At 31.0% G+C, this 7,211-nt stretch overlaps 1 long non-coding RNA gene across 1 annotated transcript; it reads right to left on the bottom strand.

Annotated features, from left to right (window-relative positions):
• Positions 1–608: 608 nt before the first annotated feature.
• On the bottom strand, positions 609–6,285 carry LOC128280915 (uncharacterized). The gene is made up of 2 exons (XR_008271117.1): positions 6,151–6,285; positions 609–940 (listed from the first exon to the last, which is right to left on the bottom strand). It is a non-coding gene; the product is annotated as an uncharacterized LOC128280915 (long non-coding RNA).
• Between the last annotated feature and the right edge of the window lie 926 nt (positions 6,286–7,211).

Raw genomic sequence — 7,211 nt, 5'->3', positions numbered from 1 at the left:
AGATCTTATCTCCCTGAAATGCCAGTGGAGTAGATCTTCGCAGATGGTGAATCTTATCTCCATGTATCGGCAATGGAGCAGATTTTACCACCAGCCTTATCTCTCTAAGGTAGCAAGAGAGCAGGTTGAAGATGGAGTCTTATCTTTCTGAGGTAGCAAGAAAGCAGACTGAAAATTGAGTATCTTATCTCCCTGAAGTCGCAATGGAGTAGATCGAAAATGGTGAACCTTATCTCCATGTGTCAACAATGGAGCAGATTTTAGCCACTAGCTTTATCTCTCTGAGGTAGCAAGAGAGCAGGTTGGCAATTGGAGTCGTATTTTCTTGATGTAGCAAAGAAGCAGATTGAAGATTTATTTTCGAAAGCAGTTGTGGAGAAGATTGAGGATGGCAGATCTTATCTCCATTTATCGACGATGGAGCAGATTTGAGCCACCGGTCCTATTTCCCTAAAGTTACAGTCAAGATTCAGCAGAACGGGAAAAATTAGTCCTTTTAAAGTCTTTGCTCTATTCTCATTACATGACAATGAGCAAAGAGGGGCAGCTGTAAGGCCCAATTTTTGTCCGGGCTTATACCAAAAACCAAAAAAACAACAAACACAAAATAAACTAAAAAATTAAAGTCCAAATATCCATAATAATGTCCAAGTTTTACACACCATCAGGCCCAAATAATAAACTAAATTAAAAGCAGCCCAAACACATTTTCTAACCCAATTAAACAAACATCCCCTAACCCAATTACATAAAATCTGATCCAATTAAATAATCTTAAAACCCAATTCTAATAGCCCAAACCCGAGGCCCAAAACACCAAAAAAAAAAGAGTACAGCAGATGTGAGCACCAGAAGCTTCTAGAATAGGCCAGAGAGTTGGGGCTCCCATGAGTGGCTCATCGCACGGCCTCCTTTGCACGTCTCCTCTGTATGGCCGAGTCTGCACAGGAATACACCAGAAGAACTACTAACAGAATACAGCAAATAAATGTAATTTTTATTTTTATTTTTTATTCTAAAAATCTGGCTATAAAAAGCCGTTGATTTCATCCCTGTAATCTTACGCACACTGTACACATACACTCATACACAATACGCATATTCAAAAAAGAAAAAAACAATTTTTGGAAAGGTGATTTACCTTAGTCTCTTTTTTTTTATTATTTTCATTTATTTGCCTGCCATTGTTTGCATTATTTGAATTTCAAAATAAAGAATAGTCTTACCTTACGAATCGGACCTTGACCTCTGTTCACTTCGTTGAAATCGAAGTTGAAAGGGGGATCTAGGGGTGTTACTAAGAGTTTTTTTTCTAAAACAAAAAGGAAAATAGAACAGCTTACCTGTTCTCCTTGAACAAGACCTTTGACGGCTTCTGGGTGGCGTTGGTATACCACCGATCACCAAAGGAAATGGTGGATTTGGTGGTCGCTGGAACGAGCCCTAATAAATCGACTTTAGGGCTATGAGTTCTGGCCTAAATGATGGTTGCGTTTGGAAAAGGGAATAGAAGAAGAAAGGTTTTAAAACCTAATTATCAAACGACGCCGTTTATAATGAGAAAGCTCCGCGCATTGACCCATTGAGCAGGCCCGATCTGTGCATTTCCATTCAAAAATGGGGAATTTGCGCGACGAATCCTTCCCTTCGCGCTGAGCTTTCAATTTGCGCCCAATTTGCTTACCTTATTTTTTAAAATTTGGCCTTATAATTTGTGCACCTTTTCACTTTGATCCGCGGTTCAGTGTAGCGTTGTGGGCGCTGGATATTTCCAATTCCAGTCCCCGCACATTTGTGCGCATGGCACATTGACCCTATTTTGCAATTATTTTATTTGTAAATTGTTTCTCCTATTTCAATTTTGTTTCAATTAAGTCTTATCCTCATTTTTTATTTACTGCACATACATTTTCTTTACATGATTGATTATTGGTTGTGATATTTCGTGTTGCTTTGATAATTGAATTTTGTTTTAAAAAAATTATTATAATTTTTCTTTCTCTTTTATTCCATTATTTTAATAGTTGATGTTTTATTTGTAATAAAATTTATTCTAGTTTATGTGTATTATTAATTTCATGTTATTTTGCAATTTCTTTTGAATTCATTCACATATTTTAATGTTTATATCCGTTTTTAGAAATTAAGTCTATTTTATCGTCATATAAATTATTAAGCGTATATTTAGTATTTATATTTAATCTACATACGTTATTAAAGCCATGTTATTTTTATATATATAGCCTTTTAGTAAATTTATATCTAATTGTTTTTAGGTTTTATTAAATGTATAGTTTATGATAAAATTAAGTTAATTTTATAATTCATATTTTTATTCCATGTTTTTTAACATTCAATTATTTCTACAGTGTCTTTACATGTATATAACCCATATTAAATTATTTTACTATAGTCTACATTATTGATTTCATATTAATATTTCTTTTATGTACATATATTTTCCTTTAAAATTATTGATGCGTATAATGCATTTCTTTTAAGAACTATATTTTAAATCATACAATTTATTTATTGTTTACACTTTCATATTTTATTATCCTTATGTATGAATTATTTATATGTACCATAAATCCAAATCAATTTGTTACATGTAAAATTATATTATATATCATTTGTTTCAAAATTCCTTTATAGATATAGTTTTATGAATATACGTCACTAAATTTATGTATTTTATAAATATAGTTTTTTTACCTTTTGTGTATATTATTATATTTTTAAAATTTGTTACATGTATAATTTATATATTTACTTATTTTTTTCATACATTATTAATCTCATGCTATTTTTTATAAATAATTATTCCCAAAGTTATTTATATATATATATATGTTTTGTGAATTTATCATGTGCATTATATTTTATCATGTGTTTTATTGTTCTTTAATATTTTATAAGCTATTATGCACATTGTCAATTTTAAATAAAGTTGTGTTTAAAATATTTTGCATATTATTCGATTCAAATGTTTTATTCCACAATATTTATTTCAAATAATTATATATCCCTAGTTTTTGTACAAACTCGTTAACTTATATTATGTGTTCATTAATTCATCAATATTTTGGAAATGTCTTATACTATATTGATTTCAAATTTCATTTTATTTTGTACATATTTTGTAGATCGTTTTATATTATATTGTGCCATGTTAATTATTGTTGTATATTATTTTTGTATTGATTGTTTACCATCCATGATTAAGAATTTGGCAACATTTTACTTAGAATACATAATTGTTGGATTTATTAATTGTGACTTGTTGTATCCTATTATTTCATGTTCATTAATCCTTTCCTATGCAAATGTTTCGATACAATGCATTAAATATTCCATTTATTTTAAAACAAATAAACGTGTTTTGAGCAAATTTCCAATTTTCTTTATTATTCAAAAATTCTGAAATAAGGCAATATACAATATTTGGGGAATTCGGAAAATCGTGCTCAATCGTGCTGGGTATGATTTTTTCGGTCAACTAAATATTTGGATAATCTTTTATAATTTTAGTGTACGAGTTTTCAAAAGTCAAAAATCAATCGTATTTTTAAAGGTATAAAGGATCGTATCCAATCATGCTGAGTATGGTACTGCATATCTTTGAAACGAGAGAATTTTGACCGTTAATTTGAACTATTCAAACATTTTAAAAAGAATCATACTTTGAAAAATCTTTTCTTTAAAAAATCTTTTGGTGTAAGGATAGCATCAAATCAATTTGGTACCAAGTTTTGGGCGTAATGAGGGTGCTAACCCTTCCTCATGCGTAACCGACTCCCGAACCCATTTTTTTGATTTTATGTGAATCAAATTTATTTTTAATGGAATAAAAAGTTTTAGTAGGTGGCCCAATCATACCTAAATCAAGAGATTGGTGGCGACTCCATATTTTTGTTTTCAAAAGTTGATCCCCATTGTTTTCAAAATAAAAAGGGTTTCGACAGAGTTGAATTAATATAATGTTTAATGGTTGTTTATTGTTGTTCAAAGCATGATGAAATAAACATGTTAGGCGTGGTTTAATACATGCCTTGTTGACCTCTAAGGTTGTCCAAAACAAGACAAAATTTAGTTGTCTTTAAGATGTTCGAATGTGGTTGTTCAAATGGTTCTTCAAATTTTCCAAATGTGTCTTTAAGGTGCTCGAAAATGTCATATTAATGTTGTCCATATATGATTTTGAATACTAGAAATTTGCAGCATTTAATTTCCTGCTTGAAGTTGATTAAACCATGCTGTAAATGTAAAATATTTATATGCTGTTCACATGCTAAATTAACCATTAGTGAGCTTAAAATTGATCTATTCGAATGTGTTAAGTTCCTTGATCAATGTGATGTTATTTATGCTAATGTATTGAGTATATTAAGTTGTGCAATTTGATGTTATATGTGGCGTTAATGTTGACTTGTTAATTGCATATTTTATTATTAATTTGATGTTATATGTGTCATTCATTAACTTTTGTTTCTTTTTTCTCAGGTTTGAGTTTTTGTTGGATGCAGGGTCTAGGATTAGCTGAATTCATGCATAGTGACGACTTGTTTGAGCTAACTGCTTAAAGTGTGCATTCTATCATTATTTTGTTCTATTTGTATTTTGTTAGATTTCTGGTGTAGTATGATAAGTGCGGTATTTTGTTTGATTGTTATTGATAAACTTTCTGTTTGGTAGGATATATATTTATATCATAGATATTATTCTTTTTCTCAATATTTTGATAATGAATTTAAATTTTTTTATATTTTTCATGACTTTTATAATATATTTTTTTAAAATTTTATGACCTTTAGCTACGTTTTTGGGAGAAACATCGCTAAAGGTCATGACCTTTAGCGGCGTTTGTGGGAGAAGCGCTAAAGGTCATGACCTTTAGCAACGTTTGTGGGAAAAACGTAGCTAAAGGTCATGACCTTTAACGGCATTTTTTTAGATAAACACCGCAAACTTTAGCGGCGTTTTCTATAGCGGCATTTTTTGCGGTGCTTGTAAAAACGCCACAAATAGTTTTAGCGGCGCTTTTAGGCCTAAAAAAAGGCCGCTAAAAGTCAATTTTGCTATAATGCCTCGTACTCCTCAATAATAGACTTGATAATATTCGCCCCCTCGATAGTAGCTTGCCCAAACACAATACTATCATAGGCAAATAACAAACTAACAAATGAGTATGGCTAGGTCCCCCCTGCTGATCCTCGTCCCACACAACACCCCAGACTGACAAGCCAAATATTAACACTAGCTAAATTAACATTTAATACATTTCATTCATACATCATGGCAAAGTTTAAAATAATTAACACTTAATAAAACATTTGTTGCTTTTTCCAAATTAAGCTAATTAAGGATGTAAGCAATATATTGGTACTAGTCAATTACTCAAGTTTGACAAAAAAAAAAATCAAAATCAAATTAGTAATTATCAAATTAAGCTTGAATTATCAAGTGAGTCAAATTTAAGCATTTTAATATCCAATTCGATAATGTTTTGGCTTCAAATTCCAGCATTGGTATGTAATTTTTTTTTTAGGTTTTATTCTCAAAACAATATTTATTACTAATTAAAAATAAGAAGTTTTTAATAACTTTATGATTAAATTAAAACCCGATTAACGAGTGATATCAACTCAATCAAACAACAAGTATAGACTAATAAACCCTAACCTAATTTTTCCTATTTCTCTCGTAATACCATTACATTTCCTCCCAAGCTGCCATAACTCCCACAATGTCCAAGCCCAAGCACAAGCCCAAAACCTACCAACCTCATCCCCCCAATCTCATCTGCACATCAAAGTTTGATGAAGTAACACTTATTCGGCCAACTAAGATTTGTATATCACTTAAATATATTTTTGGATTTTGAGTTTTTAATCTTTCACCTCTCCTTTCAACAACATAATACTTGTGTACACTAGCACAACATCATAATACTGACTAAAATTAAAAGCTATATTGTTAAGAAAAGGAAAAATATAGATTAAATATTATCCCTCTCTACAATAAAACAAGTAAAAAAAGAAAAAAAAAAAGCAAGCTAAAATTCCAAAGCTTGTCGCTCAGTTTAATTGGCTAAGTCAATTAATCAACGTATTGTATATATTTTATCAATATATTTAAATATTGTATTACCCTTACACCTCGAGCAGATTTCTCAGATCCTCATGCCTTGGCATTGCTCCAAAGAACCACTCATTCCAACCGCCTTCTCAGCAAAATTCCTCAAAGAAGTCCTTCGAGAGAACTCTTCAAGAATTAATTTAACAAAGGCTCAATCTGGAATCACTATTTATAACACCAATTGCCAATCACCACCCTAACTACCCCCACTTAAGCCTTCCACAATAGACTAGTTGACTAACCTACCTAGAGCCACCTATAAGGTAGTGACAGGTGGCATCTCGGGATTCTAGCTCAAGGTATATAAACCCTTTGTCCCCACATAGTAGGAGGATCTACCCCCTTTTCCTTCTTATCTCTGTTTCTCTCTTGATAGTTTCTCATACCTAACCACCCACAGTGGCTCACCAATGATCACAACCATCACCACCACCTTATCTGGTCCTCACATCAACAATTAGTGTAGTGAATGTAGACTACTTTCACCTTTAAAATTTTCGAGTTTCACCAGTACTATGAAAAGCAAGCTTATGTGACCCAAAATCCAAATCCAAACTCTCAGGAATTTCTAGCATTCCAAAAGCAATTTAGAGTACTCCAAGAGCAATTCCCCCGGTCACAAAAGTCCTAATTGCAACACCCCAAAATTTTTAGTACAATAAACGGTATTGTTCCGGGAATGTATACAAGAGATTTATCAAGAAAATGGATTGAGAGCATTGAAATTTGGTTTAGCCAAAAATAAATAAATAATTTAGAATTTGGTGAAAGAAAGATTAAAAGTGAAAACAAATCATAGGAAGAAAAGGTAGAGTCACAAATAAATATTTGTTTTATAAACATTACATGAAAATATATTGATAGGCAAAATTGAAAATTAATGGTATGCACTAGATTGCATAAAGTAGAAAAGTTCAAGAGTTAAAGTGTAATTTAATTATTTAATAGAGAAAAGACTAATTGACAATTTTCCCATAGTTAAGTGATTTTTATGAGACATTTAATAAATATATTTGGATATACATGAGTAAAAGGGTGAAATTTGGTATACTTTAAATGGTTGGTCAATTAAT

This window comes from Gossypium arboreum, chromosome 9, assembly GCF_025698485.1.
Source record: "Gossypium arboreum isolate Shixiya-1 chromosome 9, ASM2569848v2, whole genome shotgun sequence".
NCBI lineage: Eukaryota > Viridiplantae > Streptophyta > Magnoliopsida > Malvales > Malvaceae > Gossypium > Gossypium arboreum.
Note: the sequence above shows the minus strand (reverse complement) of the source record. Positions and strands in the feature narration are given on the sequence as shown.